General features: G+C 48.0%; 1 protein-coding gene across 7 annotated transcripts in view; it reads left to right on the top strand.

The window, feature by feature from the left end:
- The window catches only part of SLC39A11 (solute carrier family 39 member 11), a 448,139-nt gene that overhangs the window by 312,449 nt on the left and 118,597 nt on the right, over positions 1-17,093 (top strand). The gene's annotated exons all lie outside the window — the stretch shown is intronic.

Below are 17,093 nucleotides of genomic sequence, written 5' to 3' on the forward strand. Positions count from 1 at the left end.
GGAGTTTTGCTCTTGTTACCCAGGCTGGAGTGCAATGGCGCAATCTCGGCTCACCGCAACCTCCACCTCCTGGGTTCAGGCAATTCTCCTGCCTCAGCCTCCTGAGTAGCTGGGACTACAGGCACGCGCCACCATGCCCAGCTAATTTTTTGTATTTTTAGTAGAGACGGGGTTTCACCATGTTGACCAGGATGGTCTCGATCTCTTGACCTCGTGATCCACCCGCCTCGGCCTCCCAAAGTGCTGGGATTACAGGCGTGAGCCACCACACCCGGCCCCGATGTCCAGCTCTTAAACCTGATATGTTAGCCTTGAGCTCAGGAGGGAGGTCCTGGCTGGTGATAGGGAGGGGTGGGTGTGACCACAGGGATGGGAGACCTTTCCCAGCATAGCCCTGACTCTGCTCCCTGCCTGGCTGTCTCAGTCCGTTTCAGCTGCTATAACAAAGTGACGTGTACTGGATGGCTTCTAGGCAAGAGAAATTTACTTCTCACAGCTCTTGAGGCTGGAAACTCCAAGATCAAGGTGCCAGCAGATTCAGAGTCAATATCTGGTGAGAATCTGCTTTTTTTTTTTGAGACGGTCTCCCTCTGTCACCCACGCTACAGTGCAGCGGCATGATCTCGGCTCACTGCAACCTCTGCCCCCCAGGTTCAAGCGATTCTCCTGCCTCAGCCTCCTGAGTAGCTGGGATTGCATACGTGCAGCGCCATGCCTGGCTAATTTTTGTGTTTTTAATAGAGATGGGGTTTCCCATGTTGTTCAGGCTGGTCTTGAGCTCTTGACCTCTGGTGATCCACCTGCCTCAGCCTCCCAAAGTGCTGGGATTATAGGCATGAGCCACTGTGCCCAGACTGCTGCTTTTTTTTTTTTTCCCCAGAGTCTTGCTCTGTCGCCCAGGCTGGAGTACAGTGATGTGATCTCAGCTCACTACAACCTATGTCTCCCAGGTTCAAGCAGTTCTCCAGCCTCAGCCACCCAACTAGCTGGGATTATAAGCAGGCGCCACCACACCTGGCTAATTTTTGTATTTTCAGTAGAGCAAGGATTTCGCCACGTTAACCAGGCTGATCTTGAACTTCAGAGTCTGCCCTTAGAAAGCGTGTATTCAGGGACTTGGAGAGTGAATCAGTTCCCTGCAGTACCACAAAGTGTGTGGCTTAAAACAACAGAAGTGCATTGTCTTACAGCTCTGGAGCTGAAAGACCCCACAGCAAGACATCTACAGGGTTGGTCTTTCTAGAGGCTGTCAGTGGAGGGAGAATCATTTCCCTGCCCCTCCCAGCTGCTGGGGGCTGCAGCAAGCCTTGCGTTCCTTGGCTCATTGATACATAACTCTAGTCTCTGCCTCTGTCCTTAGATTGTCTTCTCTGGGCATCTCTATATCTGCTTCCTCTTCTTTTCTTCTTAGAGGGCCTTATCATTGGATTTAAGGTCCATCCTTATCCAGGAAGGTCTTGCCTCAAGAGCCTTCCCTTAATTCTATCTGCCAGGGGCACTTTTCCAAGCAAGCGTGTATTCACAGGTATGGGAGATTGGGACTTGAACATATATACAGTATTTATTTATTTATTTTGGCAGAAAGCAGAGAGATATAGTTGAACCCACTACAGTGCAGAGGAGTCCTTTTATAAATAGAATTTTTTTTTTTTTTTTGGATGGTGATGGATGGAAAGTGAAGTATTTTCTCAGGATGAAATGTACTGAGAGTCAGTTATTTTAAAACTATAGTGTCTTACATCCGCTCTTGTTCAAGATTGTTGATAATAGCCGTTCCTCTGCCCTTCCTCACCCTAACGCAAGCTTGTATTAGAAACAAAATAAGACAAAATAGTGGAAATGTCAAAGCATTTTCAAAGAGGTGGAAGTGAAGGACAGGTTTTAGTAAAAGCAGTTCTTTCTTTCCCAGAAGTTCCCGGCAGAAGGAGTTCTCTGAAGCCAGTTTTCTTGACATGGAAGGAACGGAGCAGAGAGGGAGAGTTGGAGAGGATATGGGTTCATGGGGCACTGTGACCGTGACAAACACCTGTTGAGTTTCCCCGGTTTTCTCATGGAACTTATAAATATGACTTTATTTTAAAATGTTCACTTTGGTGATGGTAAAATAAGTGAAGCCCAGGAAAGGGGAGAGAGACCGATGGTGCCAGACAGTTTGGGAATTAGAACTCGGGCTCAGATGATGAGTGTGGACTCTAGTGAAAGAAGCTGATTTGGGTTTTTTTTGTTTGTTTTTTTTTTTAATTTGAGACAGAGTCTCGCACTGTTGCCTGGGCTGGAATGCAATGGCGCGATCTCGGCTCACTGCAACCTCCACTTCCTAGGTTCAAACGATTCTCCTGCCTCAGCCTCCTGAGTAGGTGGGATTACAGGTGCGGGCCACAATACCCAGCTAATTTTTTGTATTTTTAGTAGAAGCACAGTTTCACTATGTTGGCCAGGCTGGTCTTGAACTCCTGACCTCATGATCTGCCCGCCTCAGCCTCCCAAAGTGCTGAGATTATAGGCAAGAGCCACCGTGCCCAGTCGGGAAATGTTTTAAAGAAAAGAAAATGAATGCTGACCTAGTAGAGAGCGGAGAGCAAAGTGAAAGAGCAGCTGTAGTCTACATGGAATGATGAACTTGTCAAGTCTCGGAATTGCTCTGACACAGAGCAAGTTCAAGATAGCAAAGCAGACACATAGCTGTACCCTCTCCCCCCATCTTCATGGCTCTTATCACTGTGCCGCGCATGTAGTAGACATGAAATTAATTCCCTGAAATTGACTACTGCCTCTTCATCCCAACTATCCACTCTGAAATCAACATCGACTTTGGGAATGCTTCTGGGCTCCTCAGAAAAGATGTATTTCCCCAGGATGTGGTTATGATCAGCTCAGAGACATGAAATCACCCCCCAAATCAGGAAGAGAGGCCAGGGTGTTTATACCTGCTCTCCTTTGGGAGGTGTGTTCAGAGAATGCCTTGTTGATCCAGCTGTTGCTCTTCAGCTAGCTCGGTTTCTCCTCATTGCTTTCTGAACAGTGCTGGCCCACTTGGAGCTCTTCATCCTCTTCTTTTCCAAGAATGATTAGTTCACAAACTGCCTGAGTTGAAATAGAAAAAGAAGCCTTTAGCTCATCTTTGTGCTGGCCACTTGGTGACCCTTGAGTACACTGACCAAGGGATGGTCAGTGCTTGACCAACACAATTACCAGCTCCATGCAGGCCTTGTAAGTGGGTCTCTAGTCACTGGGAGAAAATCCCCGGATGTCAAGACCTTGGGAGTAGAAGTGGGTGTGGATTACAGGTTCCTCATGAACCCCGCAGACTCCTTCCCCTGTTGGAATGGAAGTTGCCAGAAGGGACCAAAAAAGGAGCCCTTGTAAAGGCAGGGCTAAGAGCAAGCCTGGTGGCCCCAGTCTAAAGGCAGTTCTGGGTTCAGATGTTCCTCTCCACAGATGTAGGCGCAGCTGAGAAGTCTGGGGATCGCAAGTTGCAGCAGAAGTTATCTAAGTGAGAAGAGAGAAATTCATACCAGAAGGTATGAATTTCTTCTTCAGCTAGAGATGCTGCCGTGAAAATGTTGAGTGGGTGAAGGTGGAGGTTGTTGATAGCATTCCCTCGCCCCAGCAGCTGTACCAAGGGGAGGGGTGGATTAGCACAGTCAGATGAAGAGCGCTTGTGCTGGGGCAGCAGAAGCCAGGAAGGGATTTATCCTGCACCTCTCTTGTCCCAGGATGTCTAGGAGGTCCCCTAAAGCCAGCTTCCTAACTGCTTTTCATTTTTTGCTTTATTTTATTTTAATTTTTTTTGAGACAGGGTCTTGCTCTGTCACCCAAGCTGGAGTGCAGTGGCCCAATCTCACCTCATTGCAACCTCCGCCTCCCAGGTTCAAGTGATTCTCCCATCTCAGCCTCCCAAGCAGCTGGTATTACAAGCGTGTGCCATCACACCCAGCTCATTTTTGGATTTTTATTAGAGATGGGGTTTCACCATGTTGGCCAGGCTGATGTCGAACTCCTGTCCTCAAGTGATCTGCCCGCCTCAGCCTCCCAAAGTGCTGGGATTACAGGCGTGAGCCACCACGCCCGGCCCCGCATGTTAAAAGGCCACCCTGCCAACTGGAGAAAACATGGTTAGACACTAAGTGAAAGTCCGTTTCTTATGCTGGAGCCTCAACCAACCTATTCCTTCCCCAGCAGGTGGGTGTTGATTCGGTTAAGCAGGGTCAGGCAGGATGGCAAAAGCTCCCATGTTGTGAACGCAGCTGGGTCCACAGGAAAGTCAGGTAAAAGAGAAACCAGAAAACTCCATGGTCTTTAGCAAATGGGCTGGATCCATAAAAGAACTCCTTACAGTCCAGAATACTATTTATTCTGAGTCTCTGCCCAATTTAAAGAAATTTGGTTATCTACTTCCTCAGGCTTTATTAGATTACGGAAGCAAAGCCAAATGTAATGTGGAAGGGAAAAGGTCTTGCTCAACATGGGCCTCCTGACGACCGGGAGATAGCAAAGCAGACGCCGTGATGACAGTGAATCCGACATAAAATCGATGACCATATGTCATCCACAGAGACGCCACTACCGTGGACAGAGCAGCTGGCGGTGGCTCTAATGAGAGCCCTGACATCGCCTCCTAGCTCAAGATGTCTCAGGCCATCACTGTTTTGTGTGTTGTCTGTCACACAGTAATTAATGTTTCTGAAATGCTTCTGAGTCATCAATATAGAAATTAAATTAAGGAGGCAGGAAGATGAGTGTTGCCTTTAAAAACAACTTCTTTCAAAATGAAGGAAAATACCAGTGCTTCAGGTGAAGGCCCCACTTAGGAAAAAGCCACGTGAATTAGACCAGCTGGCTCGCCTGGGGTGCACTGATGGCGCTGGCCAAACAGGAGAGGGCAGAGGTGGTCCTGCATCGATGATCCAGGGGCTGAGAACGGGACCTCCTGCTCAGAGCATGAATCCTGCTGCCTCTGCAGGACTGAGCCTCTGTGGTCTTCTCTGTGAAATGATGGTTCTAATACTATTTCCCCTATGGGATAAATGAGACAATGGGCCAGGCACAGTCACTCACGCCTGTAATCCCAGCACTTTGGGACGCTGAGACGGGTGGATCACCTGAGGTCAGGAGTTTGAGACCAGCCTGGCCAACATGGCGAAACCCCGTCCCCACTACAAATACAAAAATTAGCCACGCATGATGGTGGGCCCCTGTAATTCCAGCTACTCAGGAGGCTGAGGCAGAATAATTGCTTGAGCCTGAGAAGTGGAGGTTGCAGTGAGCCGAGATTGCGCCACTGCACTACAGCCTGGGCAACAGAGCAAGACTCCGTCTCACATACATACTTGCATACAAACGTACATACATATGTACATACATGCAATATATGTAAAGCTACTTGCATACATACAAACATACATGCAATATATGTAAAGCATAGTGCCTGTCTCAGAATCTTCCATTACTATTTTTATTCATTTCCTGTAGCTTCCATAATGACGTACCACAAACTGAGTGACTTAAATACAACAGAAATTTATTCTCTCCTAGCTCTGGAATCTAGACTTCATCTTGACTTCAGTCAAGGTGTCCAGAGGGCCATGCTTCTCCTGAAGGCTGTATGGAGGACTTTCTTTGCCTCTTGTAGTTTCTTAGAGTTGCCGATAATTCTTGGTCTAACTTGGCTTGTAGATGTGTCATTCCCATGCTGCCTCCATCTTCACATGTCCTCCTCCCCTCTGTATCTGTATGTCTCTCTGTTTCTGTGTTCTCTTGTTATAGGGACACTCATCCTTAGATTGAGAACCTACCCTCATCTAGTATGACCTCATTTTGACTACATCTGTAAAGACCTTATTTCCAAATAAGGTCACATGCTGAGGTTCTAGTAGACACGGATTTTGGGCAGACACTATTCAACCCCGTATACTATTCCCTGGCATGATTTACAATTTTCTGAGAAGGATTCCCCTTACATAGGTAACTCCCTTCCTGCTGCTGTCCCCTTTCAGCTGGCCAGCTGAAGGAGACCTGAAGCTATGACCATAACACCCCCTTTTTGGTTTAGAGCCTTTACCCTACTAAAATGCACATGGTTCAATAGGGATTTGTTATTGTTGTTTTAAGTCCTATTAAACACTGAAGCCCCAGTGAATATGTTTCTTCAGGCTTCATCCCAGATCCGAGTGACAACAGTGCAGTTTACAAAGCGGGTCCACCCTTGACCTCAGCCAATCCTCGAGGTCCCCCAGGAATGTAGGCAGATCGGATGGCCCCCTCTTAGGAGATGAAAGAAGTGGAGTGGAAAGAGGTCATGTAGCCACGAACTGCAAAAGTCAACTTCAAAGCTAAGGCCCCCAATGACTTCTCCCGTTAAGGCAGGTGGGGACTTGGTGAGGGGCGGGTCGTTGATTTACCGTGGACCAGCTGCTACTTTTGGCAGGTGACTTCAGCTCTCCAAGCCACCATTTTTCTACCTGTAAAGTGGAGTGGATAAGATCCTTGGAATGCTATTTTGAGGATGAAATCAGACCAGACCACGGGTATATAATGCCGCTGGAAATGTCCCAGTAAGCGCTAGTCTCTCTCTTCCTCTGTCTAGCAGCTGAATTAGCAAGAGCCTGTCTTCCGGTTTTACTCAGTACTTGCCCTGCGTGATCCTGGATGGTTTATATTTGGGAAGCATTGAGTGCCGTGATGGCAGGGGGAAAGAATGGAGGCAACGGCCTATGAGCCCCTGCAGAATCTAAGTGTCTGTCTCGGGAGGGCACAGAGCGGACTTCTGGGTTGGCACCTCCACTCTGCCATCTGGCACGTGCAAGCAGAGTCCCAGGCCTGCTGTTTGTAATTGCATCTCCCCCAAGCAGGGGTTCTGCCCATCTGTATTCCTCAATTCTTCCTGGACCAGCCTGATCCAGGGAGAGGGAACATGTGGCAGTCTCCATGGGATCTGCCTGGAAAAGAGATTTTCATAAATAACTCAGAGCTGCAGAGGGACCTGAAGAGCCGGTAGGGGAGTTCTGTGTAAATATCCACAATGGTTCGGAAATACGTGCAGATACGAAGCAGGCCAGGGCCGAGCTCTCAGCTGCAGCAGAAGAGTGAGAACTAAACTCTTTTCCCTCATTCCAGCCCAGCTCTGCGGTAGGTTCTTTGATCGCTGGACCCCAGAGAAGGGAATCTGCTCGGTCCTTCCAGGTAGACCGGGAAACGTGGTTTATGGCAGAGGCTGGTCTTGAGTTTAGCCCTGGGTGTATGTTGAAGCTTGAGAGTCACCAATGGAAATTAGCTGGTACCTTGTAGCCTGGCTTTCTGCAGCTGCCCCTGAGTAATCTGATTCCTACAGTGCTCCCAAGATTGTCTTGTAGGCTGTAATCCTTTAGGAGAGTGTGTAGATCTTCTCAGTGAGTTGCGCCATTTGTTAGCTCAGAGCTCTCTACTTTCTTTTTTTTTTTTTTTTTGAGACGGAGTTTTGCTCTTGTTTTATCAGGCTGGAGTGCAATGGCGCGGTCTCGGCTCACCACAACCTCCGCCTCCTGGGTTCAGGCAATTCTCCTGCCTCAGCCTCCTGAGTAGCTGGGATTACAGGCACGCGCCACCACGCCCAGCTAATTTTTTGTATTTTTAGTAGAGACGGGGTTTCACCATGTTGACCAGGATGGTCTCGATCTCTTGACCTCGTGATCCACCCGCCTCAGCCTCCCAAAGTGCTGGGATTACAGGCTTGAGCCACCGCGCCCGGCCAGAGCTCTCTACTTTCTACCTTGCAGCTCAGCTACCTTGTCTAGTTGTGCCCTGCACCTAACTCCCCAGCCTCCAGGAGGCAGCGCTAGAACCACCCTGCCCTGCTTGTTACAAATAATACAGCATCCCTGTCCCTATTGTGTTTCTCTGAATTCAGGTGTGCTTTCAGGAGGGTCACAGATGATGCAGATGTAGCTGCCTGCCTGAAGGTTGGACCTCAGGACGGTGGCCAGTGGGGCACCTCAGCAGCCTGGAAACTGGGCTGCAAGGGAGTGGGGGTCCCCAGTGGTGCACTAGGCTTGGGACCGCAGATGCCGTTATAGAGAAGAAGGTGCTATGTTTGCTGAGCGTCACAGTGGGAGGTCTTGGGGCTAGAAATGGTAAGCAAAACAAAGAAAAGGGCCAGGTGTTCGGGGAATGGGTGCTCACATTAGCCAGCCCTCCAAATCAGAGAGTTCCTGCTGGTGAAACGAGTATAAGGAGTTTTTGGGTGTTTTTTCTTTTTCCCTGTGTAGCCAGACACCATTACTCCCTTAACGAGTGCCTGAAAGTTAGACGGGCATGAATCAGAAGATGAAGCCAGGGAGAAGAGAATAAGGAGCTGGTATTCTCTGAGCTCCAAGTCATCCTAGACTGAAGGGAATGTATCCCTGACCTTGACTTAGAAAGAATAGGCACTCTAGCCTAAATGGCAAATGTATACAGCCAGATCCCAACAGATGCTCAAACTAGAAGCCACTGTTTCCTTTTCAAAGAAGTGTTTTAATTTTTCAAATAGCAAGTGGGACACATAAAACGGCCCATTTGTCAGCCGTAGATTGGGTCACTGCCTGGCTGATTGAATTCTTAAGGCCGACTGACAGGCCCAATTAATGCGAGATCAGAGTCCCCATCCAGACATGACTTCAGACGCGTCTGTTTACCTTTATTTGGTGTAAAGGATTCTTAGCAGAGTCCTGTTGGGCTCAGGTTATTCCAGGGAGGTGAAGCCTTGGCCAATTTAATTAGATGCTGCTCTGGAGCTAATGTTTTATAAAATGAAGCACTGGTTTGTAACTGAAGACCTGTTATTTGGTTGCCTGGAAACTAGTGCTTTTATTCCCCAAAGTTGTCACCAAGCCCTTCTGGGAGGCAAGGTGATGAGCTGCCACAAACCCTCCCAAGCAGAGAATTTCTCAGGAGCTAGATGTGAATCAATGCGCCCAGAAGATGGAGAGTTTGGTGGTCACAACTTGCGTCTCTGCACGGGGCATGAGCCTGTCTGCTCTCTGCCTTCCTCCCTGCTCTCTGCCTTGCTCCCTGCTTCTGGCTCCAGCTGTCTGTTCCACCAACACATCATGGAGTGATTCAGCTCCATTTTGCAAACAGAGAGACGTGGAGGCGCAGAGCAGTTAGTTGGAAGCCCAAGCAGGTTTTGCGTCAACATTGCTCCCATTAGCATGTCCGGCTCTGTTAATGCCATGCCCTGCTCTTTGGTGTAAGAGGAAACATAGATGTCTCCCAGTCCAGGCTCATCTGTGGGACAGGCTGCTCCCATCAGTTCAGGAACTCTGCAGTGGGTTGGTGTTTCGCTCTTCAGCCCCTGTTCCTCCTTGTCCATGGCTAAGCCTGAACATTTTTTTCTAGGTCTACAGGTCAATGAAGGTCAAGTTATTTATGTTATAGGCCCATGGGCTCCAACCCCAAGTAGTTAAGACTTGGAAGTGGAAGTGGAGTAATGCATATAAAACGTTGAGATAAGTGAAGGTTGCAGATGTGCGCCACTGTGCTAAACCTGGACTTACTGGCAGGCCGGATGGTCCCAGAGGCCTTGAGAACAGGTTGGACCTGCCAGCGCTGGCACAGAGTGCTCAGGTATGAAGAGGAAGGCACAAGTGTAGTGTAAAGATGGGAACCTCCAAGACTGCCCTTCCTGGGGTGGAGAGCATTGCTCAACCCTCCTGAAGATCAGTCCTGTAGCATAGGATTGTCAGGCCAGCCCCTCCTGTTGTCCAGGGCTAGAAAGGACTCCGGGGAGGAAAGAGAACCCCAGGGATATCATACCAGGTCAGAAGAATGAGGAGTGTCTGGATTTCTTATGTCAATGATGGAAGGGAGGCAGCATAAGTGACAGGTTGAGATGGAAGAAAGCCCCACCCCCCACAGGAAAAGGAGGGTGAGGTGGTGGAAAGAGGCTTCCCTCTCGGGGAGAAGAGAGAAAGCATGCTCTGTGCATTGCCTCTCCTTTCCCACCCAGTCTTCAACTCCATCTCCATTTTTTTTGCCGATAACTGGTTTATTGCATTCTTTTTGAAATTAGCATGTTATAAGACATCACATTTTCCTTGATCGTTTGACATCTAAAAGATAAAAATCATTTCTCTGTAAATCACACGTCGATTTTCTTATAAATTCTCCATTGCAGTTGGCCTCAGTGTGGCTGGTGAGCACATTGCCACACAGTCTTGTTTTATTAGGAATCAGAGCCTGTGCACTTTCTTACCCATTGTCCTCTTTTCTCCCTGCTATGTAAGCAGAGATGGCCACAGGAAACTTTAAAGATAATCCTTGCAACCATGGGGCTTCTCAGCTGCAGGCTCTCCTCCCACAAGGTGAGCCTGGAGGAGCAGGTGTGCTGTAACCCCCCATTTCCTCCTCTGGGTCAGCTTCTAGAGAACATGACACATCAAGTGACTCTCAGTGCATACCTCTGCTCATTGTTCCTCATCATTCCCTAAAATATAGGGCTATTTAAGGATTTTTTTTTTTTTTTTTTTGAGATGGGGTCTCACTCTGTCACCCAGCCCAGGCTGGAGTGCAGTGGTGCCATCTCGGCTCACTGCACCCTCAGCCTCCCAAGTAGCTGCGTTTACAGGTGTCTGCCACCACTCCTGGCTAACTTTGTATTTTTAGTAGAGATGGGGTTTTGCTATGTTGGTCAGGCTGGTCTTGAACTCCTGACCTTAAGTGATCTGCCTGACTCAGCCTCCCAAAGTGCTGGAATTACAGGCATGAACCATTGCAGCCGGCCAGGATTTTTTTTTTTTAAATGAGCAACACATACATGTAGAACAGTACCTGACATGTCGTAAATGCTAAATGATGTTGCCTATTATTTTTAATGATTAAGATTCATTATAAAGAAACTATATACTAGAATAACCTCTTACTCATGTGCAAAATCTGGATGAGAATGCCTGCCTCAGAAGTACAGGGTGTGCACGTGTTCCCCATCAGCAGGAGCTTATTACACATGTATTGAATGACTAATATGGGCTGTCAGCTGTCAGCCTTGACAAATTTGAAGGTATATATTGCTGTGCTTCCAAATGCATAGTGCTGGTTCTGAATGTGCTTGCTGCCTTGCAGTGCATTTATTGGGCATGTTGCTCTTTTGGCCAATGTGGTGATGTTATCAGTCCAGGTCCTCTGAGAAGCGGATTCAAAGAAGGAATTAGGCCTGCATGAGATGATATTGATTGGGACAATGACCTGGGAAAGACCAAGGGAAGGGAGCAGGAGCTGGCAGACTGCCATGCTGGCCTGACACCCATGAAAGGAGAGGGGGAAGGAAGGAGACCTGGGAAGAAGAGCTGCCAATCACAGCACACTTCTAAGAACATTAGGTCAGGCTGAAGGAAGGCCCATGAGCCAAAAGTGCCATCTAAAAGGAGTGCCACATCCCATTAGAATGGGCCTGCAACTATTACCACTATCTGACTCCAGAACTTTTTTACCTTCCCAAACTGAAACTCTTTCTCCATGAGACACTAACTTCATTTCCGCCCTCCAGCCATCTGGCAACCACCGTTCTACTTTGTGTCTCTTTGAATTGACTACACTAGGAGCCTCACATAAATTGATCATACAGTATTTGTCCTTTTGTGTCTGGCTCATTTCACTTAGCATAATGTACTCAAGGTTGTGAACCCAGAACATCTGAGGGAAGTCTCAGTTAATTGAGAAAGTTTATTTTGCCAACGTTGAGGACAAGCCCATGACACAGTCTCAGAAGTCCTGATGATATGTGCCAAAGGTGGTCAGGGCACCGTTTGGTTTTATACATTTTAGGGAGACGTGGAACACCAGTCAATACATGTCAGAAGTGCACTGGTTTAGTCTGGAAAGGTGGGGCAATTTGAAGCAAAGGCAGGCGGAGCTTCCAGGTCACAGACAGGTGAGATATCAACAGTTGCATTCTTTTGAGTTTCTGATTAGTCTTTCCGAAAGAGGCAATCAGATATGCATCTATCTCAGTGAGCAGTGGGGTAACTTTGAATAGAATGGGCTTAAGCAGTTTCCAGCATGAATTTTCCTTCGTGATTTTGGGGGCTCAAGATAGTTTCCTTTCACAAGGTTCATCCATGTTGTAGCATGTTTCAGAATTTCCTTTCTTTTTTAAGATTGAATATGTTCCATTGTAGGTAATGCATGGGTTTTTAAAGGTCGTTAACCCGCTTGGTAGATAAGTGACAACACGACCATGGAAGCGCAAAGGGCTGTTGACTGTCATTGACTCTGGGATCACCCCAGCTAGGATTATGGCATTTCCTTGAGTCAGAGCCACTGGCTAAGAGAGTGAACTCCAGGCCATTGTGAGAGGGTGGTGAGCAAAGAAGGGTGGCCTGGGGAAGTCGATTGTTAAATGTGATCTAAAAGCCAAGAAGGAGCCTTTCTCATTCACACCTGATTATCTCTTGGAGACTTGGCTAGATTTAGCCACACCAAGGACTGTGCCATAGGCCGGCCTTAATGAAACATTGTGTGGGCCAGAGGATGGAGTTGTCAAGTCCAGTGGTAGGAGAGGTTGAGAAAGCAGGCCTCGGTTCCTGCCTCATGTGTACAGAAGTCCCTCATGGGATGGCTGCTTGGGTCAGCTTCTGAGAGGCTACCCTCTGCCTCTGGGACACTTCCAGGCTGCCTGGTGGTCTATGTCATTAAAACTGCCTCTGCAAGAATTAGAACAGTGAGAGATTATGGCAGTGAAAGATACCTAAGCTAATCCACCCCACTCTCTTGCCTTTCCCTTAATTATTCCTGGGCTTTTGGGCTGCACTAACTTCAGAAGACATTTAGGCTATAGGTTAGATGATAATAGCGCTTCTCCAAAACTCAGCTGCCTTGAAAGGCTATTGAAAGGCTATCGGACCGGGGAAGAACATCTGAATTCTGCTGAAGTATATACATAGATTGCCAGCCATTCCTGCAGATAGCACCACTATTATCTATTGGCCCTTTGGGATATCTTTTTAGGTTTTTTGCATGTTGAAACCTGTGGCTCCACCTGGAACTGATGGCTCCTGTGGTCCCCACCAGGGAGCAACTCAGCTTAAGAGGTGGGCCTTGACTCGCTATGATTTCTCCTCTGCCCCAGCCAATGAGCAGCAAGCCCAGCTACCCCCACCTCTTCACCCAAACTGATTTTGTACAATCCCCTAATCTAGGAGCTTTGGGTGAGATTGATTTGAGTACTCACTCTGTCTCCCACGTGGTGTGGCCGGCCTCATGTCTATTAAACTCTGTTACTGCAGTGCTTTGGTCTTCCTTTGTACAGCAGGTCTTTCTTTGTAACCCCTGAGCAGTTACAGCGTGGTCACAAGGATCCTTGAGGGCAGTGCCGTTTCATCTGCCCATTTATCCTGTTGCGTGCTAAGCATTCACCTTGCTGCTGGAGATTCATAAGGTGATGAAGGGAACATACACAGGCATTCCTTACCCACAGCTCACAGTCTAGTGGGCATTACAAATGCTCCGAGTCACCTCCTGCATGAAGCTCTGCTGACCGACTCATGGAAAATAGCTGTCCACAGAGCCATCTTTCAGCTCTGCAGTATTTTTCTTCATGGCGGTTAGCACCACCTGACATTAAATTCTGTCTCCATTGATTTTGTCTGCTCTGTCTCCCCTATAAGAAAACAGGCTCCCAAAGGGCAGGCATTGCTTTGCTTATTGCAGTTTGCCCCGGCCTTCACCCTGTGCAGCCCTCACCCTTTCCTTTGAAAGGAGGGTGCCCAGCACTGTCCAGCCCAGCTCCCTGGACTTTCTGGGACCAGTTCTCTGAATGCTGTCTCTCTAGCAGCTTGACTGAGCTCTGGCCCTGTGTACATGCTGAGTAACTACTGAGAAAATCAGCAAAACAAAATATTATAATAAATTTGCAGGTTCAGCAGTAAGGAGGGACTAGTGTAAGAGTTAAAGAGGAAAGAAGCACAAAAGTGGCTCAACAGCCAAAAGTTTATTTTGGAGAATAAACCTGAGAGGGGCTTCTGGCTGATTTTGGTCAGGAGCTTTCTCTCTTACAGACAAATAATATTTATTGGTGAGAGAGCTTATTTCAGGCTTGGAATGTCTCTGTCTGGGGGAGAAGTTTATGGTGGGGTCTCTGGTCAGGGAGGAGGTTATCTTGAGACTGACATCTCTTCAGCCAGAGGGAAGGTTGTCTTGGGGCTGGCACATCTCTGGTCATGGAGGGGTTTGGAATGTTTCTGCTCAGACATGTTATTTGTGGTTTATGGTCATGTTGACCTTAGCCATCAGGCTGATGCCCTTTGGATTTTAGCAGCTTTTGGTCAAGGTGAACTTTAAAATGACAGTGCGTGTCCAAGATGGTGATGCACCTGCTCTGTCATTAGTAAAAGAGGGTAGGAGAACAAATAAGAAGCAGAATACCTACCCCAGTTTGGAGGCCAGGAAAGATTTCTCTGAGTAAGTTACACTGGAAACTGTGATCTGAGAGACAAGTAAATGTTAGCTACGCAGGCAGCAAAGAGAGAGAGAGAGCTACCAGCAGAAGAAGCCATGGTAAGAAGGGCCCCAAGGCTGAAGGAAGATGTACTTGGAAAGTCCGGGTGGCTACAAGCCAGGAGAAGGATGGGCAGGGCCAGATGATACAAGGCCTTGAGGTGGTGTGAACTCTTTAACTTCCTCCTGAGTATAGGAAAACCACTGGAAGGTTTTAAGCAGAGAAGAGAGGTGCTGAGGTCTATGTTTTCAAAAGGTCCTGTTGATCCAGAATTCTACTTCTAAGTATATGCCCCTTTGGGCAATGGTTTCTTCCAGACTAATTGTCTTTCCATGCATAATGCAACTTAACAGGTGATGACGGTGGCAGCCAGCATCATACAGTGCTGTGTGATTAGGGAAACCTCTCCCTTGCACCATCTCACTCCATCCTCCCCTCCACCTTGTGCGGTAGGTGTCATTCTCACCCTCCCTGGTCTAGAGCTGAGGCCCTGTGACAGTAAGTGATTCACAAAGGAACATTCAGCTGATGAATGATCCTTGGCATCATTCTCACTCTGAAATTCACACCCCGTGTTCCACCATAAGCTCTTGTGGCCACTTTTACCAACAGGAGCTCCTAGCAGCTCAGTGATTCCCACCGCAACTCTTTCTGCCAATTGTAGATCATTACTCAGCTGGCTCCTGGAGGAGCCTGGCCATGCTGAGAGCTGTCTGGGCTCTCGAGGTTGGTGAAAAATTTTCCATCATCTTGTAACCAACATTGAGCCAAATTATGAGTCAGACAGTCCTTTCTGAATGGGGGGAAAAGTCTCCCTTTGGGGGCACCTTAGAACACAAAGATAAACTGACAAAACATGTTGTTACCAGATTGAAAAATAGCCACCTTGCCATTGACCTGATTTCAAAAGTTGGTGGCTGCAGGGGATTATTGCTGGTGAATTCCTTTGATAGGGAAGTGCCAAGCACTCTCCAGCCCAGCTCCCTGGTCCTTCCTGGACCAGTTCTCTACATGCTGGCAGCGGGGGCGGGGGTACCCCCAGGCAGATTTGTAGCCACAGATGAACCAGTGGGTTCATTTTGCCTGCTGCCCAGATAAAGCCAATTTATCAAAATGAGGGAATTACAGTAGAGAAAGAGTTTAATTCACTCAGAGCCAGTGGAGTGGGGGACTGAAGTTTTGTTATTCCTTAAATCAGCCTTTCCAAAAATTCTGAGGCTAGGGTTTTTCAAGGATAGTTTGACAGGCAGGGAATGGGTGCTGCTGATTGGTTGTGAATGCAGTCATTGCGGTGTGGAAAACGGTCCTTGCATGCTGAGTCTGCTGCTGGGTGGGGGCTTCAGAACCAATTAAGAGTCAAGGGTCCAGGGAAGAAATGTCAAAACCAGAAAAGACACCTCAAAAGGCCAATTTTAGGTTGTCTACAGGAGAAATCGGGAAAGTCACATATCTTTTGACCTCTGGAAAAATGGCTGGTAGCCATTTTTGTCTCTACTTAGCAGAATTCAGACTTCCGTCACCCTCCTAATTTGATGATCCTTCATTAGCTTTACAAAGGCAGTTTAGTTTGGGGGAAGAGCTGCTGTCATTTAAACTATTAACTAACTCCCAAAGTTACCTTGGCCCAAGCCCAAGAATGACTAAGGGCAGTTTGGAGGTCGTAGGAAAGATCGGGGTTGCTTAGATCACTGCCGTAATTTTCTCACTGTTAGAATTTTTGCAAGGGTGGTGTCAGATTGTTCTGACTCCACCGTCACTGGACAGATGGCTCTTTGTGGTTGGTTTTTGAAGACGTGGTGCCTAAACTCCCCACCAGCACCTACACTCACTTTTCTCTCCAATTGCTGGGCTGCAAATTGCAGTGTCATATAGCTTCCATAAGGTATAGAATCAGACCCAACCTCCTCAGCTCGGAGCACAAGACGTCAATAACATGGCCTGCGGTGCGTCTGAGCTCCGGTCTGCCCCAGCCCTCACCCAGTGCAGCCATAACCATCAATGGGCTGTCTCGTTGACCATGCCATGTAGGTTTTTCTTGTTGCATGAGTCAGAAAGAGGGTCACTGAAGGGGTACACAAGGCCTGGAACTGTAGGAGGAAACCTCATCCCCCTAAGGACCCAGTGCCCCTAACCAGTCCTACAATTACCCACGACGGGAAGACACTTCAGTTATTATTCTGGCTGAACCAAGGGAAATTAGGGGTGGGGAAACATCAAGCTATATAAATACCCCTGTGCCCTTGCCAAGCACAGAAGAGTTTTGCCTTGTCCCCACCGCAGCTGAACCACTAGGAAGGCCCAGGATTTGAAATTCAAGGAACAGAGCTGTGCACAGCTCCCTGAGCCCCCGGGCTGTCTCCCACCTCCCCAAAGACCAGCCATTAAGACAGCTCCTCCCTCAGTCACAGCGAACTTCCTGAACCAGATACTGAATGAGGCCGGGGAGAGACAGGGCTGGGGAGAGCTGCGTGATAGAGGCCCGTGGTTAGTGATCCTGGGCCTTCCCCCCTGGACCCTAACTTCAGAGTGCATGACGAAATAGCACCGGCCCACGGGAAATCAGGCACTAGATCTAAAAGCAGTTGGATAAACCAAGCTTTATTCGGGTACTTAGGAAAAGACAAGCCAAGCAGAGACAGTGGAA

Source organism: Sapajus apella, unplaced genomic scaffold, assembly GCF_009761245.1.
Source record: "Sapajus apella isolate SASKATOON/1434 unplaced genomic scaffold, GSC_monkey_1.0 scaffold48, whole genome shotgun sequence".
Lineage (NCBI taxonomy): Eukaryota > Metazoa > Chordata > Mammalia > Primates > Cebidae > Sapajus > Sapajus apella.